Consider the following 25,735-nt stretch of genomic DNA (forward strand, 5'->3'; position numbering starts at 1 on the left):
CATTGCTTCATTCCCTCTACTTGCTGTAAATATCCTGGCAGCTTCTGTTGTGGAAATTGGAGAGGAACATTTATTCCGTTTGTAACCCCGTGGTGTACCTGTCCTGGTAGTGTTTGATGGGACAGTGTAGAGGGAGCTTTACTCTGTATCTAACCCTGTGGTGTAGCTGCCCTGGGAGTGTTTGATAGGGACAGTGCAGAGGGAGCTTTACTCTGAATCCAACCTCGTACTGTACCTGTCCTGGGAGTGTTTGATGGGGACAGTGTAGAGGGAGCGTTACTCTGTATCTAACCCCGTGCTGTACCTGTCCTGGGTGTGTTTGATGGGGAGAATGTAGAGGGAGCTTTACACTGTATCTAACCCCGTGCTGTACCTGTCCTGGGAGTGTTTGATGGGGACAGTGTAGAGGGAGCTTTACTCTGTATCTAACCCCGTGCTGTACCTGTCCTGTGTGTGTTTGATGGGGACAGTGTAGAGGGAGCTTTACTCTGTATCTAACCCCGTGCTGTACCTGTCCTGGGAGTGTTTGATGGGGACAGCGTCGAGGAAGCTTTACTCTGTATACATCATCGTAATGTAGCTGCCCTTGGAGTGTTTGATGGGGACGGTTTAGAGGGATGTGTAATATGTATGTAACCCCATGATGGACTTTTGCTAACAGTGTTTGATGGAGATTCTGAATCTTGAATTGATGTATTCTGTTAGTCTCCCCATCTTATCTGTCTCTGCATCTCTCTATCTCTCTCTGAGAATCTGTCTAAACAAATCCATGATCAGCAGTCAGCCATTTTAAGTTACTTAACGGTGGCCATTTTATGTGAGCACAACACTGAGACAATTCGGACAGTTGTCCAAGTTAGTGTCAAACAAAAACTGAAGGAAAGAGTTGTATTTAAACATGATATGTTGGGCAATGTGGATGTACAAATGGAGCTTGTACACCAGTCACTGAAAGAGGAGAGGGGGGTGCAGCAAGCAGTTAAGAAGGCCAATGACACGTTGGCCTTCATTGCAAGAGGGATTTGAATTCAGAAGTGGAGATGTCTTCCTGCAGTTACACGAGGCCTTGGTGAAACCACACCTGGAGTATTGCGTATAGTTTCGGTCTCCCTAACTGAGAAAGGATATAGTTGTCAAAGAGAGAGTGCAGCGGAGGGTCAATCGTCTGATAGGGAGGTTGCCGGACTGTCCTAGGAGGAGAGATTGGTTCAATAGGGCCTGAATGAGCCCTGTTTCTCCAACCTAACCCTGGAGATCAAATCCCACATTCCTGGTGATTTCTCCACTCTCAAAGATGGAAAGATATTGACTAAGTTTATAGCAGAAATTGACTGATTTCTAAATCGCATTGACATAAAGGGATATGGGGATAGTGTTGGGGAAAAGACATTGAAGTGAAGATATTTCACAGCTGGATTCACAGAATACAGACAGCAAAGTACCTTAAATTTTGGAAGTGCCACAAATGTTGTCAAACATTTGGGAAATGATTGGAAACAGTTTGGACTGAGATCTCCTCAGTGACCTGTGTGCAGACCCCACCCCCGACTTTCTGTCAGCAATGTCCCCCTCGGTGTGGTTCCTGTGTCTGCTAAGGAAGACACTTGTCCTGTCGATGGTTATGTTAATTCAGCAGTCAACAACAGATTCTGTCCTGTCCTTATTTCTGTCTTTGGTTTAACATTTGTTTCCCTCTGAATTTCTGACGTGTTTGGAATGACTATTCGTCTGTCGCCTTTGGAAGGCTTTCCATAGAATGAGTAAAAACCAGCAAGAAATCACAGAATGTGAGTTAAACACAACTTCATTTCTGCCTCCATTTTAAGAGAAGATTCCTGGCCAGACAAACAAAGCTCATTGCAAAGTTTCACTTCATATTTTACCTGTTGTTCACAGACAGATTTCTTCAATGAGCTGCTCTATAAATATAGATTCAATTTGACTTTTTCTCACTGAGATGTTAAGCTTATTCCTGAATCAATACAGGGTCATCGGCAACAACATCATTTTATTAGACAAGGAGGTTCAATGGGATTTTTCACTGAAATCCACTGATGTCAATTCCTGAGATTGGAATTTATAATGAAACAATTTGGATTCAATGAAAACGGTCAGTTTAATAACCCCAATGTCCTGACTGCCTCACGTCCTGGCACCCTCACACCATCACATCCTCATGTCCCCTAACCCTCACATCCTGACCCACTCACGTCCCCGAAACCTCACATCCTGACCCGCTGTGTACCTCTTTCTGTGTGTGTCCCTCGCTCTGTGTGGCCCCCTCTCTCTGTCCATCTCTGTATCCCTCTCTCCCTCTGTGTCCCTGTCTCTCTCTGTGTCCTTCTATCTCACTCTATCCCTCTCTTTTACTGAGTACCTCTTTCTCTCTGTGTCACTCTCTCTGTGTCCCTCTCCCTCTATGTATGGCCCTCTCCATGTCTCTCTCGCTGTGTACCTCTCTCTCTCTGTCCCACTCTCTCTCGCTGTGTCCCTCTCTGACCCCTCTCTCTCGCTGTGTCCCCCTCTCTCTCGCTGTGTCCCCCTCTCTCTCGCTGTGTCCCCCTCTCTCTCGCTGCGTCCCCCTCTCTCTCGCTGCGCGTGCCTCGCTCTCGCTGCGTCCCTCTCCATCGCTGCGCCACTCGCTCTGCGTCCCCAGTGTCTGAGTGAGTGTGTAAGTGCGAGTGAGTGTGTATAACAGTGAATGAGTGTGTCAGAGTCAGTGTGGATGTGAGTGTGTCATACAGTGAGTGAGTGTAAGAGTGAGAATTGGTGAGAACTAGTGTGTGTGAGAGTGAGTCAGTATGAGTCTGTGTGTGTAAGTGTGTGAAGAGTGTGTTTGAATAAGAGTGACTGAGTGTATAAGAGTGAGCGTGTGAGTGAATGTGAATGTGCGAGTCTGTGGGCGTGGTTGTGAGCGGGTTGGTGTGTGAGTGATTAGTGTGTGAGTGGGTATGTGAGTGTGAGTGATTGCAAGTGTGGGTGTGTGTGTGTAAGACTGAGCGAGTTAATGTGTAAAAGTGAGTGAGTATGTGTGTGTAAGTGTGTGCGTATGTAAGAATGTGTGTGTAATAGTGTGTGAGTGAGGATGTGAGTGAGTGTGAGTATGTAAGATTGTGTGTGTGTGAGACAGTGTGTAAGAATGATAGTGTTTGTGTAAGTGTGAGTATGTAAGTGTGAGTGTAAGAGGATTGTGCAAGCGTGAGTGTGAGTGAGGAATTGTGTGTAAGTGAGTGTGAACAACTGAGTGTGTCTGTGTCTGAGTGAGAGTGATTGAGCGTGTAGGAGTGAGTGAATGTGTGAGTGTGAGTGTATGAGTGAGGATGTGAGTGTCTGAGCATGTATGAGTGAGTGAGTGTGAGTGAGTGAATGAGTAATTGTGTGTAAGTTAGTGTGAATGAGTGAGTCAGTCTGTGTGTGAGCGAGAGTGAGTGCGTGTGTAAGAGTGAGTGAGTGTGAGTGAATAATTGTGTGTGAGTGAGTCTGATCCTGAGTGAGTGTGTGTGAGTGAGTGAGCGTGTGAGTGCATGTGTGAGGATGTGTGTGCCTGAGTATGTATGACTGAGTGAGTGTGAGTGAGAGAGTGTGTCAGAGTCGGGGTGTAAGAGTGAGTGTGTGATTGGGTGAGTTAGTGTGTGTGTAAAAGTGAGTGTGGATGTAAGAGTTAGTGTGAGTGATTGTGTAAGTGTAAGTGTATAAGTGAGTGAGAGTGTAAGTGTGAATTAGTTAGCGTGTATGAGTATGTGAGTGAGTGTGTAATGGTGAGTGTATAAGAGTGAGCGAGTCTGTGTGTGTATGTCAGAGTGAGTGATTGTGTAAGTCAGTTTGAGTGTGTGAGAGAGAGTTGGCGTGTAAGAATGAGTGAGTGGATTATTGAGAGTGAAAGAGTGTATCTGTATGTAATAGTGAGCATGTGATTGACTGTGTTGGGGTGAGTGTGAGTGATTATGGAAGAGTGAGTGTGAGTTAGCATGTGGGAGTGACAGTGTGTCAGAGTGACAGTGTGTCAGAGTGACAGTGTGTGTGTGAGAGTGAGTGTGAGTGTGTTTAAGACTGAGAGATAGTGTGTGTGATTGTGTGTGAGTGGGTGGGTGTGAGTGGGTGGGTGGGTGTGAGTGGGTGGGTGGGTGTGAGTGGGTGGGTGGGTGTGAGTGGGTGGGTGGGTGTGAGTGGGTGGGTGGGTGTGAGTGGGTGGGTGGGTGTGAGTGGGTGGGTGGGTGTGGGTGGGTGGGTGTGAGTGGGTGGGTGGGTGTGAGTGGGTGGGTGGGTGTGAGTGGGTGGGTGGGTGTGAGTGGGTGGGTGGGTGTGAGTGGGTGGGTGGGTGTGAGTGGGTGGGTGGGTGTGAGTGGGTGGGTGGGTGTGAGTGGGTGAGTGGGTGGGTGTGTGTGAGTGGGTGTGAGTGGGTGAGTGGGTGGGTGTGTGTGAGTGGGTGGGTGTGTGTGAGTGGGTGGGTGTGTGTGAGTGGGTGGGTGTGTGTGAGCGGGTGGGTGTGTGTGAGCGGGTGGGTGTGTGTGAGCGGGTGGGTGTGTGTGAGCGGGTGGGTGGGTGTGAGCGGGTGGGTGGGTGTGAGCGGGTGGGTGGGTGTGAGCGGGTGGGTGGGTGTGAGCGGGTGGGTGGGTGTGAGCGGGTGGGTGGGTGTGAGCGGGTGGGTGGGTGTGAGCGGGTGGGTGGGTGTGAGCGGGTGGGTGGGTGTGAGCGGGTGGGTGGGTGTGAGCGGGTGGGTGGGTGTGGGCGGGTGGGTGGGTGTGGGCGGGTGGGTGGGTGTGGGCGGGTGGGTGGGTGTGGGCGGGTGGGTGGGTGTGGGCGGGTGGGTGGGTGTGGGCGGGTGGGTGTGAGTGGGCGGGTGGGTGTGAGTGGGCGGGTGGGTGTGAGTGGGCGGGTGGGTGTGAGTGGGCGGGTGGGTGTGAGTGGGCGGGTGGGTGTGAGTGGGCGGGTGGGTGTGAGTGGGCGGGTGGGTGTGAGTGGGCGGGTGGGTGTGAGTGGGCGGGTGTGTGTGAGTGGGCGGGTGTGTGTGAGTGGGCGGGTGTGTGTGAGTGGGCGGGTGTGTGAGTGGGCGGGTGTGTGTGAGTGGGCGGGTGTGTGTGAGTGGGCGGGTGTGTGTGAGTGGGCGGGTGTGTGTGAGTGGGCGGGTGTGTGTGAGTGGGCGGGTGTGTGTGAGTGGGCGGGTGTGTGTGAGTGGGCGGGTGTGTGTGAGTGGGCGGGTGTGTGTGAGTGGGCGGGTGTGTGTGAGTGGGCGGGTGTGTGTGAGTGGGCGGGTGTGTGTGAGTGGGCGGGTGTGTGTGAGTGGGCGGGTGTGTGTGAGTGGGCGGGTGTGTGTGAGTGGGCGGGTGTGTGTGAGTGGGCGGGTGTGTGTGAGTGGGCGGGTGTGTGTGAGTGGGTGGGTGTGTGTGAGTGGGTGGGTGTGTGTGAGTGGGTGGGTGTGTGTGGGCGTGGGTGGGTGGGCGTGGGTGGGTGGGCGTGAGTGGGTGGGCGTGAGTGGGTGGGCGTGAGTGGGTGGGCGTGAGTGGGTGGGCGTGAGTGGGTGGGCGTGAGTGGGTGGGCGTGAGTGGGTGGGCGTGAGTGGGTGGGCGTGAGTGGGTGGGCGTGAGTGGGTGGGCGTGAGTGGGTGTGCGTGAGTGGGTGTGCGTGAGTGGGTGTGCGTGAGTGGGTGTGCGTGAGTGGGTGTGCGTGAGTGGGTGTGCGAGAGTGGGTGTGCGAGAGTGGGTGTGCGAGAGTGGGTGTGCGAGAGTGGGTGTGCGAGAGTGGGTGTGCGTGAGTGGGTGTGCGTGAGTGGGTGTGCGTGAGTGGGTGTGCGAGAGTGGGTGTGCGAGAGTGGGTGTGCGAGAGTGGGTGTGCGAGAGTGGGTGTGCGAGAGTGGGTGTGCGAGAGTGGGTGTGCGAGAGTGGGTGTGCGAGAGTGGGTGTGCGAGAGTGGGTGTGCGAGAGGGGGTGTGCGAGAGGGGGTGTGCGAGAGGGGGTGTGCGAGAGGGGGTGTGCGAGAGGGGGTGTGCGAGAGGGGGTGTGCGAGAGGGGGTGTGCGGGAGGGGGTGTGCGGGAGGGGGTGTGCGGGAGGGGGTGTGCGGGAGGGGGTGTGCGGGAGGGGGTGTGCGGGAGGGGGTGTGCGGGAGGGGGTGTGCGGGAGGGGGTGTGCGGGAGGGGGTGTGCGGGAGGGGGTGTGCGGGAGTGGGTGTGCGGGAGTGGGTGTGCGGGAGTGGGTGTGCGGGAGTGGGTGTGAGGGAGTGGGTGTGCGGGAGTGGGTGTGCGGGAGTGGGTGTGCGGGAGTGGGTGTGCGGGAGTGGGTGTGCGGGAGTGGGTGTGCGGGAGTGGGTGTGAGTGAGTGGGTGTGAGAGACCGATTAAGTGTGGAATCAGCGTGCAATAATGAGTGAGTCTGTAGTAATGAGTGAGTTTCAGTGTGTAAGTGAGTGTGAGTGAGTGATTGTGTAATGGTGAGTGAGTGTGAGTCGGGGTGTGTAAGAGTGAGTTAATGAGTGAGAGTATGTTAGTGAGTGATTGTGCAAGAGTGTGTGAGTATGTGTGTGTGTGAGACTGATTGAGTGAGTGTGTGAGAGTGAGTGAGTGTGGAATCAGTGTGTAATAATAAGTGAGTCTATAGGAATGAGTGAGTTTCAGTGTGTAAGTGAGTGTGAGTGTGTAAGCGTGACTTAAATCCACTCGATTAGATTGCACACTGTATCGCACTGCAGTGTATCTGTTAACTGTGAGTGTGTGCAAGAGTGAGCGAGTCAGTGTGTGTGATTGTGTAAGTGAATTTGAGTGTGTGAGCGAGTTAGTGTGTAAGAATGAGTGAGTGTGCGAGTGTGTGCGTGTAATAGTGGGGGTGAGTGTGTGTGTAAGGGTGAATGATTAAGTGTGTGAGGGAGTGTGAGTGCGAGTTTGTAGCAGTGTGTGTGAGTGAATGTATAAGAGTGAGTGTGTGAGTGAGTGCGTAAGAGAGTGAGTGTGTGTGTGATTGAATGTGTGAAGGTGAGTGGGGGTGTGAGTGAGTGTTTAAGTGTGAGAGAGTGTGTGTGAGAGACTGAGTGAGTGTGTGAGAGTAAGTGAGTGTAATAATGAGTGAGGGTGTAGGAATAAGAGTGTGAGTGAGTGTGTAATGGTGAGCGAGTGTGAGTCAGGGTGTGTAAGAGTGAGTTAGTGAGTGTGTTAGTGAGTGATTGTGTACGACTGTGTGAGTGAGTGTAAGCGTGAGTTAAATCCACTCGATTAGATTGCACACTGTATCGCACTGCAGTGTATCTGTTAACTGTGAGTGTGTGCAAGAGTGAGCGAGTCTTGCACGACTAGAGAGCTCGATTAGATTCCAGTCTGTAACTCACTCCCGGGTATCTGTTATTCAATATATAAACCATTGTGAACCCCTCGATTAGATTCCAGTCTGTAACTCACTCCCAGGTACCTGTTATTCTTTATATAAACACCCCTGAATCCCTCAATTAGATTCCAGTCTGTAACTCACTCCCGGGTATCTGTTATTCTATATATAAACACCCCTGAATCCCTCAATTAGATCCTGCTCCTATTCCTTGTGGTCTGTTATTGCTAATTATCTCTCTGTTTATCTATTTCAGAGTATCCAGAAAAGTGGGATGGGAATGAATTCGGCATCGTTTTGGATTTGGATATTGGAGAAATCATCATTTGGGATAAGTTCTGTTACGTTGATAATTTCCTACCTTCTTTAAAAATAAAACCCTTCCTTTGGAAACATTGCCTCATTCCCTCTACTTGCTGTAAATATCCTGGCAGCTTCTGTTTTGGAAACTGTAGAGGAACATTTATTCCCTTTGTAACCCCATGCTGAACCTGTCCTGGGAGTGTTTGCTGGGGACAGTGTAGAGGGAGCTTTACTCTGTATCTAACACCGTGCTGTACCTGTCCTGGGAGTGTTTGATGGGGACAGTGTAGAGGGAGCTTTACTCTGTATCTGACCCTGTGCTGTACCTGCGCTGGGAGTGTTTGATGGGTCTTTAAGAGAAGATTCCTGGCCACAAAAACAAAGCTCATTGCAAAGTTTCACTTCATATTTTACATGTTGCTCACAGACAGATTTCTTCAATGAGCTGCTCTATAAATTTGGATTCAATTTGATTTATTCACACTGTGAGATGTCAAGCTTATTCCTCAATCAATACAGGGTCATCGGCAACAACATCATTTTATTAGACAAGGAGGTTCAATGGGATTTTTTCACTGAAATCATCTGATGTCATTTCATGAGATTAGAATTTATAATGAAACAATTTGGATTCAATGAAAACGGTTAGTTTGATAACCCCAACTGCTTTCTGTTAACTCGCCCGTCACTCTCCACTCTCACCTTGTTTTTAAGTTGGGGAATTCTGCTGGCAGCTTGTGCACAGGAAGAGCCCCAAAATGGTGGCACTTTCAAAATTAAGTTCAGAGTCTCTGAAGATGGATTTCTTTCTCTCTTTCTACTTGAACATGTACACACTGACAGCAGGCATATTGATTGCACAGCAAGATTCCCCAGTCAGAAATGTGATCATGGTGGAAAATTTCCCTACGTCCCCTGTGGAAAGGTTGAATTAACTCCCTCATTCCCACGTTTAAGTTTAAGACTTTTAACTCATGACCTTCAAACATTTTGCAGTCCGTGAGCTACTTTTTAATAAGTGTGGTCACTGTTGCTGTGTTTTTTGAAAATATTTTCATTCCGATGAGGACGGACATAACAACATACAAACAATCAGTCAGTCACAACACAAACAAAATACTATTCTCCTCATTTGACATTTATTCCTTTATTTCCAATAAACCTTTCCGCTCTTCCCTCCCCTTACCCACTGGCAACAAACAGATCTGTAAATAGAGACAAGAACAGCTTCCATCTCGTCCAGAAACCCCCATCTGAGCCACAAAGGGCTAACTTTAGTTTCTCAAGTTTAAGGAATTCCGCAATATCCCTCAACCATGTCGATATTTTTGGCGGATCTTCTGACTTCCCTTCCAATAAAATTAGCCTCCGGGCGATCAATGTGACAAAGGCCACCACATCGGCCCCGTCCCCACCTATTAGTCCCGGTACTTCCGACACCCCAGAAATTGCCTCGTGGTCCCAGTAATATTTCCACCTCCACAACTTTTGTTCGTGTTGAAATAGCGAGAGCCAGAAGCCCACAAATCGTGGACGTGACCAGAAGATGTGGACATGGTTAACTGGTCCTCCTTTACACTCTCACATTTATCTCCTTCCTCTGTGAGGAATCTGCTCATTCGTTCCTGTGTCATATGGGCCCCTGTGTACATCCTTGAATTGTATCAAGCCCATCCGAGCACATGAAGATGTCGCATTGACCCTGTGTATAATCTCACTCCATAGTCCCCATTCCAACTCCATATCCAACTCTTCCTTCCACTTTTGTTTCATCTCTTCAATCGCTGCTTTCTTTCTGTCCATCAGCCACCTGTAAATGTTAGTAATTCTCCCATCACCAACTCAGCTGGGAGGAGCAATTTCTCCAGCAGCTTGTTCTCCGGTAGGCAAACGAACGAGGACAACTCCTTTTTCACCAAGTTTCATCATTGAAGATAATTAAACTTCACCTCCCTCTGCATTTTATGTTTCTCCCTCAATTCTTCAAATCTACTTTCCAACAACAAGTCTGTAAGCTGTCTCAGCCCAGCTTTATGCCACTGTTTAAATATTGTATCCAGTCTTGCCGCTGGGGTGAATCGGTGGTTTCCATAAATAGGGGCTCGCACCGTCAAGTTTACCAAAGCAAAATGGCATCTCCGCTTGCTCCAGATGTTGAAGGAAGATGCCAGCACCGGGCTTTGTGTCAACCTCCCCGGGGGAAATGGGAGTGCAGCCGCAGCGGAAGTGTGCAAACTAGCCCCCTTACACGATTCTTCCACCACCTGTACCCATTCCGCTTCTTCCTCTCCCCACCATTGCCCAATCTTCTCCAAATTCACCGCCCAATAATAATACAAAAGATTGGGAAGCACCAACCCTCCCACCCACCCATTCTTTTTAAATATGAGCTGGTCTTTTTGAAGAGAAATCCAATTAATCACCTTCCAGTTACCGATGGAGAAGTCATCTGCCGCATTTTCTATCTGATTAGAGCAGGGTGTCTGTGTGAGGGTAAGTGTGTTACTGTGTGTGTGGACTTTTCTCTATCTGTCTATCTGCCAGTCGCCCTGGTCCAAGATTATATTTCACTCTCCATAGATGCTGCCTGACCTGCTCAGTATTTTCCCGCATTGGTACAAGAGCGCGGAGGTAAGGCTGAACTTATACAAGACACTAGTTAGACCTCAGCTGGAATATTGTGGACAGTTCTGGGTGCCACACTGTAGGAAGGATGTGAACACACTGGAGCGAGTGCAGAGGAGGTTCACAAGAATGGTTCAGGAATGAGATACTTCAGTGATGAGGTTAGATTGGAGAGGTTGGGTCTGTTCTCCACGGAGAGAAATGGCCAAGAGGAGATGAGATAGAGGTGTTCAAATTCTTGGGGGTGCCGGACAGAGTAGACAGGGAGAAACGGTTCCCACTATTAAGAAGATCAAGAACGAGATGGCAGAGAATTAAAGTGAATTGGAAAAGAAGCAAATATGATCTGAGAAAATGGAAACAGTATAGTGTAGAGAGAGCCCTGCTCGATATCTGACCCCGTGCTGTACCTGTCCTGGGAGTGTTTGATGGGGACAGTGTAGAGGGAGCTTTACTCTGTATCTAACCCCGTGCTGTACCTGTCCTGGGAGTGTTTGATGGGGACAGTGTAGAGGGTGCTTTACTCTGTATCTGACCCTGTGCTGTACTTGTCCTGGGAGTGTTTGATGGGGACAGTGTAGAGGGAGCTTTACTCTGTATCTAACCCCATGCTGTACCTGTCCTGGGAGTGTTTGATGGGGACAGTGTAGAGGGTGCTTTACTCAGTATGTAACCCCGTGCTGTACCTGCCCTGGGAGTGTTTGATGGGGACAGTGTAGAGAGAGCTTTACACTGTATCTAACCCCATGCTGTACCTGTCCTGGGAGTGTTTGATGGGGACAGTGCAGAGGGAGCTTTACTCTGTATCTAACCCCGTGCTGTACCTGTCCTGGGAGTGTTTGATGGGGACAGTGTAGAGGGAGCTTTACTCTGTATCGAAACCCATGCTGTACCTGTCCTGGGAGTGTTTGATGGGGACAGTGTAGAGGGTGCTTTACTCAGTATGTAACCCCGTGCTGTACCTGCCCTGGGAGTTTTTGATGGGGACAGTGTAGAGAGAGCTTTACACTGTATCTAACCCCGTGCTGTACCTGTCCTGGGAGTGTTTGATGGGGACAGTGTAGAGGGAGCTTTACTCTGTATCTAACCCCGTGCTGTACCTGTCCTGGGAGTGTTTGATGGGGACAGTGTAGAGGGAGCTTTACTCTGTATCGAAACCCATGCTGTACCTGTCCTGGGAGTGTTTGATGGGGACAGTGTAGAGGGAGCTTTACTCTGTATCTAACCCCATGCTGTACCTGTCCTGGGAGTGTTTGATGGGGACAGTGTAGAGGGTGCTTTACTCAGTATGTAACCCCGTGCTGTACCTGCCCTGGGAGTGTTTGATGGGGACAGTGTGGAGAGAGCTTTACACTGTATCTAACCCCATGCTGCACCTGTCCTGGGAGTGTTTGATGGGGGACAGTGTAGAGAGAGCTTTACTCTGTATCTGACCCTGTGCTGTACCTATCCTGGGAGTGTTTGATGGGGACAGTGTAGAGGGAGCGTTACTCTGTATCTAACCCCGTGCTGTACCTGTCCTGGGAGTGTTTGATGTGGACAGTGTAGAGGGTGCTTTACTCTGTATCTAACCCCGTGCTGAACCTGTCCTGGGAGTGTTTGATGGGGACAGTGTAGAGGGAGCTTTACTCTGTATCTAACCCCGTGCTGTACCTGTCCTGGGAGTGTTTGATGGGGACAGTGTAGAGGTTGCTTTACTCTGTATCTAACCCCGTGCTGTACCTGTCCTGGAAGTGTTTGATGGGGACAGTGTAGAGGGAGCTTTACTCTGTATCTAACCCCGTGCTGTTCCTGTCCTGGGAGTGTTTGCTGGGGACAGTGTAGAGGGTGCTTTACTCTGTATCTAACCCCGTGCTGTACCTGCCCTGGGAGTGTTTGATGGGGACAGTGGCGAGGGAGCTTTACTCTGTATCTAACTCTGTGCTGTACCTGTCCTGGGAGTGTTTGATGGGGACAGTGTAGAGGGTGCTTTACTCTGTATCTAACCCCGTGCTGTAGCTGCCCTGGGAGTGTTTGATGGGGACAGCATAGAGGAACCCTTACTCTGTATCTAACCCCGTGCTGTACCTGTCCTGGGAGTGTTTGATGGGGACAGCATAGAGGAACCCTTACTCTGTATCTGACCCCGTGCTGTACCTGTCCTGGGAGTGTTTGATGGGGACAGCGTGAGTGAGTGGTTGTGTCAGTGTATAAGTGAGTGAGTGTGTAAGTGTGAATGAGTTTGTGTGTGAGTATGTGAGTGAGTGACTGTGTCAAAAGTTACTGAATGTGTAATGGTGAGTTTGTGTAAGAGTGAGCAAGTCAGTGTGTGTGTGTATGTCAGTGTGAGTCATTGTGTCAGTCAGTTTGAGTTTGTGAGTGAGTGTGTGTGAGTGGTGGTGTGTAAGAATTAGTGAGTGGGTTATTGAGTGTGAAAGAGTGTGTAGGAGTGAGTGTGTGTTAGCATGTGGGTGTGATAGTGTGTCAGAGTGATAGTGAGTGTGTGAGAGTGAGTGTGTGTAAGACCGAGTGAGTGTGTGAGACTAAGTGAGTGTGTGTGAGTCAATGTGTAATAATGAGTGAGTCTGTAGGAATGAGCGAGTTTCAGTCTGTATGTGAGTGTGAGTGAGTGTAATCGTGAGCGAATGACAGTCAGGATGTGTAACAGTGAGTTAGTGAGAGTGTGTGTGAGTGAGTGTGTCAGACTGTGTGATTGAGTGTGTGCGCGTAAGAGTGAGTGACTGTATAAGTGTGAGTGTATGAGTGAGTGTGTAAGTGTGAACGAGTTAGTGTGTGTGAGTATGTGAGTGAGTGACTGTCAAGAGTGACTGAGTGTGTAATGGTGAGTGTGTGTAGGAGTGAGTGAATCAGTGTGTACGTATATCAATGTGAGTGATTGTGTAAATCAGTTTGAGTGTGTGAGTGAGTGTGAGCTAGTATGTAAGAATGAGTGAGTAGGTGATTGAGTGTGAAAGTGTGTGTCTGTGTGTAATTATGAGAGTGTGAAGAACTGTGTGAGTCAGTATGCAAGAGTGATGTGTGTTAGCATCTGGGAGTGATTGTGTCAGAGTGACAGGTGTGTAAGAATGAGTGTGTGACTGTGACAGTGAGTGTGTGACAGTGAGTGTGTGAGTGAGTGTGTGTGCGACTGAGTGAGTGTGTGAAAGTAAGTGAGGGTGTGTGGATCAGTGTATACTAATGAGTGAGTCTATAGGAATGAGAGTGAGCGTGAGTGAGTCAGTGTGTAATAGTGAGCGAGTGTGACACAGGTGTGTAAGAGTGAGTTAGTGAGTGAGTGTTAGTGCGTGATTGTGTAAGTGTGTGAGCGAGTGTGTAAGAGTGTGTGAGAGAGTGAGTGAAATCTACCCCCTCAATTAGATTGCACACTGTGTTGCACTCCAGTATATCTGTTAACAGTGAGTGTGTGTTAGGGTGACTGTGTGTAAGAGTGAGTGAGTCAGTGTGTGAGTATGTAAGTGTGAGTGATTGTGTAAGTGAGTTTGAGTGTGTGGGCGAGTTAGTGTGGAAGAATGAGTGAGTGTGCGAGTGTGTGTGTAATAGTGGGTGTGAGTGAGTGTGTATGAGTGAGTGAGTGTGTATCAGTGAGTGAGTGTGTAAGAGTGAGTGTGTGTGTGTGAAGGAATGTGTAAGAGTGAGTGAGGGAGTGTGAGTGAGTGTGCAAGTGAGTGCTTACGTATGAGAGAATGAGTGTGTGTAAGACTGAGTGAGTGGTGTGAATGTGTAAGTGAGAGTGTGAGAGTAAGTCAGTGTGTAATAATGAGTGAGTGTGTAGGAATAATTGAGTTTCAGTGTGTGAGCGAGTGTGTAATAGTGAGCAAGTGTGCGTCAGGGTGTGTAAGCGTGATTTAGTTATTAAGTGCGTGATAGTGTGTGTTAGTGAGCGATTGTGTCAGGGTGTGAGTGAGTGTGTAAGAGTGAGTTAAATCTAACCCCTCAATTTGGTTTCACTCTGTAACGCACTCCTGGGTATCTGTTATTCTCCATATAAACTATCCTGAACTCCTCGATTAGATTCCCGTCTGTAACGCACTTCTGGGTATCTGTTATTCTCCATTTAAACTATCCTGAACTCCTCGATTAGATTCCAGTCTGTAACGCACTTCTGGGTATCTGTTATTCTCCATTTAAACTATCCTGAACCCCTCGATTAGATTCCCGTCTGTAACTCACTCCCGGGTATCTGTTATTCTCTACATATGATGTGGAGATGCCGGCGTTGGACTGGGGTGAGCACAGTACGAAGTCTTACAACACCAGGTTAAAGTCCAACAGGTTTGTTTCGATGTCACTAGCTTTCGGAGCGCTGCTCCTTCCTCAGGTGGCAGGATTCAACTGAGGAAGGAGCAGCGCTCCGAAAGCAAGTGACATCGAAACAAACCTGTTGGACTTTAACCTGGTGTTGTAAGACTTTGTACTATTCTCTATATAAACTATCCTGAACCCCTCGATTAGATTCCAGTCTGTAACTCACTCCTGGGTATCTGTTATTCTATATATAAACTATCCTGAACCCCTCGATTAGATTCCAGTCTGTAACTCACTCCTGGGTATCTGTTGTTCTATATATAAACTATCCTGAACCCCTCGATTAGATTCCAGTCTGTAACTCACTCCTGGGTATCTGTTGTTCTATTATAAACTATCCTGAACCCCTCGATTAGATTCCTGTCTGTCACTCACTCCCGGGTATCTGTTATTCTATATATAAACTATCCCGAAGCCCTCGATTAGTTTCCAGTCTGTAACTCACTCCTGGGTATCTGTTATTCTGTATATCATCTATCCCGAAGCCCTCCATGAGATTGCAGTCAGTAATTCATTCCCAGATATAATCTATTCTGTGTATTAACCAACGATATGCCGGACTGAGATGTGGAGGAATTTTGTCACTCAGATGGTGGTGAATCCTGGGAATTCTCTATCCCAGAGGGATGTGGAGACTCAGTCATTGAGCCGGTTCTAGACTGCGATTGATTGATCAACAAGAGGCACGGGGATAGGGCAGGAAGACGGTGTTGAAATGGAAGAATCTCCATGATCATATTGATTGGTGGAGTGAGTTCGAAGGGCTGAATGGACCAGTCCTGCTCCTATTCCTTGTGGTCTGTCATTGCTAATTATTTCTATGTTTATCTATTTAAGATTATCCGTAAAAATGGGATGGAAATGAATTCGGCATCGTTTTGGATTTGGATATTGGAGTAATCATCATTTGGGGTCAGTTCTGTTATGTTGATAATTTGCGATCTCTTTTCAAAATAAAACCCTTCCTTTGAAAACATTGCTTCATTCCCTCTACTTGCTGTAAATATCCTGGCAGCGTCTGTTGTGGAAATTGGAGAGGAACATTTATTCCGTTTGTAACCCCGTGGTGCACCTGTCCTGGTAGTGTTTGATGGGACAGTGTAGAGGGAGCTTTACTCTGTATCTAACCCCGTGCTGTACCTGTCCTGGGAGTGTTTGATGGGGCAGTGTAGAGGGAGCTTTACTCTCTTTCTAACCCCGTGCTGTACCTGTCCTGCGAGTGTTTGATGGGGCAGTGTAGAGGGAGCTTTACTCTGTATCTAACACCATGCTGCACCTGTCCTGGAAGTGTTTGATGGGGTCAGTGCAGAGGGAGCTTTACTCTATATCTAACCCCGTGCTGTACCTGTCCTGGGAGTGTTTGATGGGGAGAGTGTAGAGGGAGCTTTACTCTGTATCTAACCCCGTGCTGTACCTGTACTGGGAGTGTTTGATGGGGACAGTGTAGAGGGAGCTTTACTCTGTATCTAACCCTGTGCTGTACCTGTACTGGGAGTGTTTGATGGGGACAGCATAGAGGAACCCCTACTCTGTATCTAACCCCGTGCTGTACCTGTCCTGGGAGTGTTTGATGGGGACAGTGTAGAGGGAGCTGTACTCTATATCTGACCCTGTGCTGTACCTGTCCTGGGAGTGTTTGATGGGGACAGTGTAGAGGGTGCTTTACTCTGTATCTAAGCTCGTGCTGTACCTGTCCTGGGAGTGTTTGATGTGGACAGTGTAGAGGGAGCTTTACTCTGTATCTAACCCCACGCTGTACCTGTCCTGGGAGTGTTTGATGGGGACAGTGTAGAGGGAGCTTACACTGTATCTAACCCCGTGCTGTACCTGTCCTGTGAGTGCTTGATGGGGACAGTGTAGAGGGAGCTTTACTCTGTGTCTAACCCTGTGCTGTACCTGTCCTGGGAGTGTTTGATGGGGACAGTGTAGAGGGAGCTTTACTCTGTATCTGACCCTGTGCTGTACCTGTCCTGGGAGTGTTTGATGTGAGCAGTGTAGAGGAAACCTTACTCTGTATCTAACCCCGTGCTGTACCTGTCCTGGGAGTGTTTGATGGGGACAGTGTAGAGGGAGCTGTACTCTGTATCTGACCCTGTGCTGTACCTGTCCTGGGAGTGTTTGATGGGGACAGTTTAGAGGCAGCTTTACTCTGTATCTGACCCCGTGCTGTACCTGCCCTGGGAGTGTTTGATGTGGGGACAGTGTAGAGGGAGCTTTACTCTGTATCTAACCCCGTGCTGTCCCTGTCCTGGGAGTGTTTGCTGGGGACAGTGTAGAGGGAGCTTTACTCTGTATCTAACCCCGTGCTGTACCTGTCCTGGGAGTGTTTGATGTGGACAGTGTAGAGGAAACCTTACTCTGTATCTAACTCCTTATTCATGGGTCACTAAACGCTAGCGTGCGGGTACATTAAGCAATCAGGAGGTCCAATGGTACGTTAACTTTCATCGCTCGGGGTTATTAGTACAGGGGTTAAGATGACTTGCTGCAATTTTTCAGAGCCTTGGTCACAACACACCTGGACCATTGTGTAGAGTTTTGTTCTCCATATATAAGGAAGGATATACTTGCTGTAGAAGGAGTGTAACGGAGATTCACCAGACGAATCCCTGGGATGGTGAAGTTGTCTGATGAGGAGAGATTGAGGAAAATGTACCCGTGTTCCCGAGAGTGCCGAAAAATGAGAGGTGATCTTGAAACATACACAATTCATACGGGGCACCACAAGATAGATGTAGGTTGGATGATCATTCTGACTGGTGAGATTAGAACCAGGGGGAGGGGGGCACAGTCTCAAACCATAAGACATAGATGCAGAATTAGGACACTCGGCCCATCGAGTCTGCTCCGCCATTCAATCATGGGTAATATTTTTCTAATTCCCATTCTCCTGCCTTCTCTCCATAAACCCTGATCCCCTTATTGATCAAGAACCTATCTATCTCTGTCTTAGAGATACTCAGTGATTTGGCCTCCACACCCTTCTGCGGCAAAGAGTTCTACAGATTCACCACCCTCAGGCTGAAGAAATTCCTCCTCATCTCTGTTTAAAAGGATCGTCCCTTTAGTCTGAGATGGTGTCCTCTGCTTCTAATTGTTCCTACAAGTGGAAACATCCTCTCCACGTCCACTCTATCCAGGCCTCGCAGTATCCTGTAAGTTTCAATAAGATCCCCCCTCATCCTTCTGACCGCCAACGAGTACAGACCCAGTGTCCTCAACCATTCCTCATACGACAGGTTCTTCATTCCAGGGACCATTCTTGTGAACCTCCTCTGGACCCTTTCCAAGGCCTGCACATCCTTCCTTAGATACCGGGCCCAAAACTGCTCACAATACTCCAAATGGGATCTGACCAGAGCCTTTTCCAGCCTCAGAAGTAGATCCCTGGTCTTGTCTTCTCGCCCTCTTGACATGAATGCTCAGAATCAGGGGTAGACCATTGCAGACTGAGATGAGGAGGAATTTCTTCATTAAGAGGGTGGAGAATCCAGAGGGTTGTGGAAGCTCAATCATTGAGCATGTTCCAGACACAAATCGAGTGTGTATAATGCAATAGGAATGTGTGTGTGAGTGTGCGTGCGTCTGTGCGTGCCAGGATCTGTTTGAATGGTGGAGCAGACTCGATGGGCCAAATCGCCTACACCTGCTCATATTTTCCTTTGAGACTTAAATGCGTATACACACACAGGTTCACAGATACACACACACATGCGCGTGCACACACTGACTGATACATACACGGGTCCAGATACATGCATACATACACACACATGCGTGCATAGACACATGCGTGTACACACACATTGCCGCACACACACACATATATATTAGCCATTTAAGACCATTTGATAGAATGCTACACATCCCAGTTTGCCAATGACACCAAACATTAGACAGCGTTGTAAGCAACATAGCTGGAAATATCAAATTGCAGGGAGATATTATCGTTTTGGCAGTAGACTGAACTGGTGGACGTGTTTCAGTGTTGGGAAAGGTTTAGATGATGTGCTTTAGACTTAAAAAGGATAGAACCGTGATCTTTTTAAATGATGAGAAGACAGAAACATTGGAAGTTTAAACTGTACAGATATTTCACAGCTAGATTCACACAATACAGACAGCAATGTATCGTAGATTTTGGAAGTGCCACAAATGTTGTCAAGTGCAGTGCGAGGCGTACCTCAATGTTTCAGTCTTACTGAGAAACTGTCAGCCCACAGGGACAACCTTTCTGTATAATAGGATTGAAGCACAAGTTCAAATAGTTTTGTTTCAAAGTTTAAAATAACCAGTCATTTTTCTGTGCAGCTTTCGGAATCTGTCAGTGGAATTTAGGTTATACAGGCAAGTGTTAACAAGAGTATTGGGAAATGATTAGAAGTTTTGATGGAGATATGCCTGCATTATGGAAATGTGTGAGATCTATTTAGGGTTGGGGAATGGATTGATCAAAGGATGTAGTTTTTTGTTATCTTTCTCAGACTGACAGCCTTGAAGATTCACAACTTCCATGTGCTGAGATAAAGGATTGATCAACCAAGGCCTATTATTCAAATACTTCAGACAAGTGACAAAACAACAATAACAGAGAATATACAAACAGAGACAAGCAGACACCTGGAATCGGAGCTTAAACTTCATGTTTAAATGTGAAGGGCTGAAATAAGCAAGAGTCCACCCTGGGATTCGGTGCAATTTGAGTTCTGCTTTTCCATAAAATAAAAATAACTATCTGCAATGAAAAATTCTTTGGACAGGACAGAGGGATTTTGACTCTGTATTTAAGCCCAGACAGTATTTGGGTTGTGAGTGTTTGATGGACAGTGCAGAGAAAGCTTTACTCTGAAACACTGGAATTTAGTTTAAGGGTGATTTAATCACATGCTTCAGAATAATAATTGATATTGTACATCTCGTGTGTGTCTCAGTGTCAGCTGTGAAACATGTACAGCACAATCTCATCCTGTTTCTGTGTGTCTCTCTGAAATTAGCTGGTCCATTTCCTAAATTACCACTGACTCGATTTCAAAAGGGCTCCATTGCCTGTGAAGCAGTTTGTGATACCCAAAGGTTATGAAAAGTGCTTTCGAAAAGTCTGTCCCCAAGCTGTTGTGAGGATGTTCAGAGTCAGTGTGTAACTTGGGTCACACACAGGCCAGATACACCTCTCCAAGTTAAAGGTGGAGAATGGATCTCGCTCCATTTGAAAGATGTAATGACGCAGCCTGTCTGAGTTTGTGTCTGTGTGTGAGTTTGTGTTTGTCTGTACACGTGTTTGTGTGTCTTGGGTGGGGTGGGAGGTTGTGTGTGTGACTCATTACGCGGCACGGTAGCACAGAGGGTAGCACTGTGGCTTCACAGCTCCAGGGTCCCGCGTTCGATTCCTGGCATGTTCTCCGTGTCTGCGTGGGTTTCCTCCGGGAGCTCCGGTTTCCTCCCACAAGTCTGAAAGACGAGCTGTTAGGTAATTTGGACATTCTGAATTCTCCCTCTGTATACCCGAACAGGCGCCGGAATGTGGCGACTCGGGGATTTTCACAGTAACTTCATTGCAGTGTTAATGTCAGCCTACGTGTGACAATAAAGATTATTATACATGGTAGTCCCACAGGCTCTTACCCTGGGTACATGGTAGTCAGCACTCCAAAACTGTTAATTGTAGTGTCCACAGCAGTGTGGTGTAATGTAGTATTAACTGGGACAAGAGCTTATAGTATAAACAGTGACGGGGTCAACTGCAGTGATCACTGGGAAAGGAGCTAATGTGTTCTCAATAGAGATGTGGATGAGAAAGGTTATATATTACAAGGTAATATTCACAATGACATTCTCTAATGCAGTAATATTTCTCACACCGTGGAGAGCAGGATTTACAGCTACTGATGCTGCTGGGAAATAAATTCATCCAGGGCTTTGTATCGGATTATTAAAATAGGTTATTGATTAAGGTGGTCTAGTCGCTAAGGCAGTTCAGCTGAATGGCCCATTCCTGTTCCTATGTACCTGCCTGGGAGTATTTGGTGAGGACAGATGTAGAGGGAGCTACATCTGGACAATTTTGGACACTAAGGGCAATTTTGCATGGCCAATCCACCTAACTTGCACATCTTTGGACTGTGGGAGGAAACCGGAGCACCCAGAGGAAACCCACGCACACACGGGGAGCATGTGCAGACTCCGCACAGACAGTGACCCAAGAAGGAATCGAACCTGGGACCCTGGAGCTGTGAAGCAATTGTGCGATCCACAATGCTACCATGCTGCCCCAGAGCTTTACTCTGTATCTCACCGCGTGCTGTACCTGTCTTGGGAGTGTTTGATGGGGACAGTCTAGAGGGAGCTTTACTCTGTATCTCACCCCGTGCAGTACCTGTCCGAGAAGTATTTGATGGGGACAGTGCAGAGGGAGCTTTACTCTTTATCTAACCTTATGCTGTACCTGTCCTGTTAATGTTTAATGGGGACAGTGTAGAGGGAGCTTTACTCTGTATCTAACCCCGTGTTGTACCTGTCCTGGAACTGTTTGATGGCGACGACGTGGAGGGAGCTTTACTCTGTATCTAACCCCGTGCTGTACCTGTGTGGGAGTGTTTGATGGGGACAGTGTAGAGGGAGCTTTACTCTGTATCTAACCCCGTGCTGTACCTATCTTGGGACTGTTTGATGGTGATAGTGTAGAGGGAGCTTTTTACTGTATTTCACCCAGTGCTGTACCTGTCCTGGAAGTGTTTGATGGGGACAGTGTAGAGGGTGCTTTACTCTGTATCTAACCCCGTGCTCTACCTGTCCTGGGTGTGTTTGCTGGGGACAATGTAGAGGGAGCTTTACCCCACGCTCTCTGTGCGTCCCACGCTCTCTGTGCGTCCCACGCTCTCTGTGCGTCCCACGCTCTCTGTGCGTCCCACGCTCTCTGTGCGTCCCACGCTCTCTGTGCGTCCCACGCTCTCTGTGCGTCCCACGCTCTCTGTGCGTCCCACGCTCTCTGTGCGTCCCACGCTCTCTGTGCGTCCCTCGCATTCTGTGCGTCCCTCGCATTCTGTGCGTCCCTCGCTCTCGGTGCGTCCCTCGCTCTCGGTGCGCCCCTCGCTCTCGGTGCGCCCCTCGCTCTCGGTGCGCCCCTCGCTCTCGGTGCGCCCCTCGCTCTCGGTGCGCCCCTCGCTCTCGGTGCGCCCCTCGCTCTCGGTGCGCCCCTCGCTCTCGGTGCGCCCCTCGCTCTCGGTGCGCCCCTCGCTCTCGGTGCGCCCCTCGCTCTCGGTGCGCCCCTCGCTCTCGGTGCGTCCCTCGCTCGTACACATGCACACGCACTCATTCACACTCTCACGCACTGCCTCACTTACACACACACACACACAAAATGACTTGCGCGCACGCATTCGTGTACACGTGCTCACTCGCACGCGCTCACACTGATGCTTACACACACACACTCACTGTTACACACTCACTCGCTCACTCACACAGATGCTTACACTCATTCTTATGCACACACATTTATTCTTACACACACACATTCGTACTCACTCACACTCACGTACACATTCCCACTTACACACTAACGCACTCTTTCTATTTGCGTCTCTCTCTCCCTGTCCCCCTCTCTCTCCCTGTCCCCCTCTCTCTCCCTGTCCCCCTCTCTCTCTCTCTCTCCCTGTTCCCCTCTCTCTCTCTCTCTCCCTGTCCCCCTCTCTCTCTCTCTCTCTCTCTCCCTGTCCCCCTCTCTCTCTCTCTCTCCCTGTCCCCCTCTCTCTCTCTCTCTCCCTGGCCCCCTCTCTCTCTCTCTCTCCCTGTCCCTCTCTCGCGCTGCGTCCCCCTCTCTCGCTGCGTCCCCCTCTCTCGCTGCGTCCCTCTCTCTCGCTGCGTCCCCCTCTCTCGCTGCGTCCCCCTCTCTCGCTGCGTCCCCCTCTCTCGCTGCGTCCCCCTCTCTCGCTGCGTCCCCCTCTCTCGCTGCGTCCCCCTCTCTCGCTGCGTCCCCCTCTCTCGCTGCGTCCCCCTCTCTCGCTGCGTCCCCCTCTCTCGCTGCGTCCCCCTCTCTCGCTGCGTCCCCCTCTCTCGCTGCGTCCCCCTCTCTCGCTGCGTCACCCTCTCTCGCTGCGTCCCCCTCTCTCGCTGCGTCCCCCTCTCTCGCTGCGTCCCCCTCTCTCGCTGCGTCCCCCTCTCTCGCTGCGTCCCCCTCTCTCGCTGCGTCCCCCTCTCTCGCTGCGTTCCCCTCTCTCGCTGCGTCCCCCTCTCTCGCTGCGTCCCCCTCTCTCGCTGCGTCCCCCTCTCTCGCTGCGTCCCCCTCTCTCGCTGCGTCCCCCACTCTCGCTGCGTCCCCCACTCTCTCTCTCTCTCTCTCTCTCTCTCTCTCGCTGTGTCTCTCTCTCTCTCTCTCGCTGTGTCCCTCACTCTCTCTCGCTGTGTCCCTCACTCTCTCTCGCTGTGTCCCTCACTCTCTCTCGCTGTGTCCCTCACTCTCTCTCGCTGTGTCCCTCACTCTCTCTCTCGCAGTGTCCCTCACTCTCTCTCTCGCAGTGTCCCTCACTCTCTCTCTCGCAGTGTCCCTCAGTCTCACTCTCGCTGTGTCCCTCAGTCTCTCTCTCGCAGTGTCACTCTCTCTCGCTGTGTCACTCTCTCTCGCTGTGTCACTCACTCTCTCTCTCGTTGTGTCACTCACTCTCTCTCTCTCAGCGTCCCTCACTCTCTCTCGCTGCGTCCCTCACTCTCTCTCGCTGCGTCCCTCACTCTCTCTCGCTGCGTCCCTCACTCTCTCTCGCTGCCTCCCTCACTCTCTCTCGCTGCGTCCCTCACTCTCTCTCGCTGCTACCCTCACTCTCTCTCGCTGCGTCCCTCACTCTCTCTCGCTGCGTCCCTCACTCTCTCTCGCTGCGTCCCTCACTCTCTCTCGCTGCGTCCCTCACTCTCTCTCGCTGCGTCCCTCACTCTCTCTCGCTGCGTCCCTCACTCTCTCTCGCTGCGTCCCTCACTCTCTCTCGCTGCGTCCCTCACTCTCTCTCGCTGCGTCCCTCACTCTCTCTCGCTGCGTCCCTCACTCTCTCTCGCTGCGTCCCTCACTCTCTCTCGCTGCGACCCTCACTCTCTCTCGCTGCGTCCCTCACTCTCTCTCGCTGCGTCCCTCACTCTCTCTCGCTGCGTCCCTCACTCTCTCTCGCTGCGTCCCTCACTCTCTCTCGCTGCGTCCCTCACTCTCTCTCGCTGCGTCCCTCACTCTCTCTCGCTGCGTCCCTCACTCTCTCTCGCTGCGTCCCTCACTCTCTCTCGCTGCGTCCCTCACTCTCTCTCGCTGCGTCCCTCACTCTCTCTCGCTGAGCTCGAACGGCTGAATGGCCCAGTCCTGCTCCTATTCCTTGTGGTCTGTTATTGCTAATTATCTCTCTGTTTATCTATTTAAGATTATCCGGAAAAGTGGGATGGGAATGAATTCGGCATCGTTTTGGATTTGGATACTGGAGAAATCATCATTTGGGGTAAGTTCTGTTCTGTTGAGAATTCACTATCTTCTTTGAAAATAAAACCCTTCCTTTGAAAACATTGCCTCATTCCCACTACTTGCTGTAAATACCCTGGCAGCTTCTGTTGTGCAAATTGGAGAGGAACATTTATTCCGTTTGTAACACCGTGCTGTACCTGTCCTGGGAGTGTTTGATAGGGACAGTGCAGAGGGAGCTTTACTCTGTATCTAACCCCGTGCTGTACCTGTCCTGGGAGTGTTTGATGGGGACAGTGTAGAGGGAGCTTTACTCTGTATCGAACCCCGTGCTGTACCTATCTTGGGACTGTTTGATGGTGATAGTGTAGAGGGAGCTTTTTACTGTATTTCACCCAGTGCTGTACCTGTCCTGGAAGTGTTTGATGGGGACAGTGTAGAGGGTGCTTTACTCTGTATCTAACCCCGTGCTCTACCTGTCCTGGGTGTGTTTGCTGGGGACAATGTAGAGGGAGCTTTACCCCACGCTCTCTGTGCGTCCCACGCTCTCTGTGCGTCCCACGCTCTCTGTGCGTCCCACGCTCTCTGTGCGTCCCACGCTCTCTGTGCGTCCCACGCTCTCTGTGCGTCCCACGCTCTCTGTGCGTCCCACGCTCTCTGTGCGTCCCTCGCATTCTGTGCGTCCCTCGCTCTCGGTGCGCCCCTCGCTCTCGGTGCGCCCCTCGCTCTCGGTGCGCCCCTCGCTCTCGGTGCGCCCCTCGCTCTCGGTGCGCCCCTCGCTCTCGGTGCGCCCCTCGCTCTCGGTGCGCCCCTCGCTCTCGGTGCGCCCCTCGGTCTCGGTGCGCCCCTCGCTCTCGGTGCGCCCCTCGCTCTCGGTGCGCCCCTCGCTCTCGGTGCGCCCCTCGCTCTCGGTGCGCCCCTCGCTCTCGGTGCGCCCCTCGCTCTCGGTGCGCCCCTCGCTCTCGGTGCGCCCCTCGCTCTCGGTGCGCCCCTCGCTCTCGGTGCGCCCCTCGCTCTCTGTGCGTCCCTCGCTCGTACACATGCACACGCACTCATTCACACTCTCACGCACTGCCTCACTTACACACACACACACACACAAAATGACTTGCGCGCACGCATTCGTGTACACGTGCTCACTCGCACGCGCTCACACTGATGCTTACACACACACTCACTGTTACACACTCACTCGCTCACTCACACAGATGCTTACACTCATTCTTATGCACACACATTTATTCTTACACACACACATTCGTACTCACTCACACTCACGTACACATTCCCACTTACACACTAACGCACTCTTTCTATTTGCGTCTCTCTCTCCCTGTCCCCCTCTCTCTCCCTGTCCCCCTCTCTCTCTCTCTCTCCCTGTCCCCCTCTCTCTCTCTCTCTCTCTCTCCCTGTCCCCCTCTCTTTCTCTCTCTCCCTGTCCCCCTCTCTCTCTCTCTCTCCCTGTCCCCCTCTCTCTCTCTCTCTCCCTGTCCCCCTCTCTCTCTCTCTCTCCCTGTCCCTCTCTCGCGCTGCGTCCCCCTCTCTCGCTGCGTCCCCCTCTCTCGCTGCGTCCCCCTCTCTCGCTGCGTCCCCCTCTCTCGCTGCGTCCCCCTCTCTCGCTGCGTCCCCCTCTCTCGCTGCGTCCCCCTCTCTCGCTGCGTCCCCCTCTCTCGCTGCGTCCCCCTCTCTCGCTGCGTCCCCCTCTCTCGCTGCGTCCCCCTCTCTCGCTGCGTCCCCCTCTCTCGCTGCGTCCCCCTCTCTCGCTGCG

General features: G+C 50.4%; 1 long non-coding RNA gene across 1 annotated transcript; it reads left to right on the forward strand.

Moving 5' to 3' along the window:
* The first annotated feature begins 1,929 nt into the window (after nt 1-1,929).
* On the forward strand, nt 1,930-24,024 carry LOC140410181 (uncharacterized). Its single transcript, XR_011940531.1, has 4 exons — nt 1,930-2,110; nt 7,564-10,241; nt 15,378-15,452; nt 23,933-24,024. It is a non-coding gene; the product is annotated as an uncharacterized lncRNA (long non-coding RNA).
* The last annotated feature ends 1,711 nt before the right edge of the window (nt 24,025-25,735 follow it).

The sequence above is a fragment of the Scyliorhinus torazame genome, chromosome 4, assembly GCF_047496885.1.
Source record: "Scyliorhinus torazame isolate Kashiwa2021f chromosome 4, sScyTor2.1, whole genome shotgun sequence".
Lineage (NCBI taxonomy): Eukaryota > Metazoa > Chordata > Chondrichthyes > Carcharhiniformes > Scyliorhinidae > Scyliorhinus > Scyliorhinus torazame.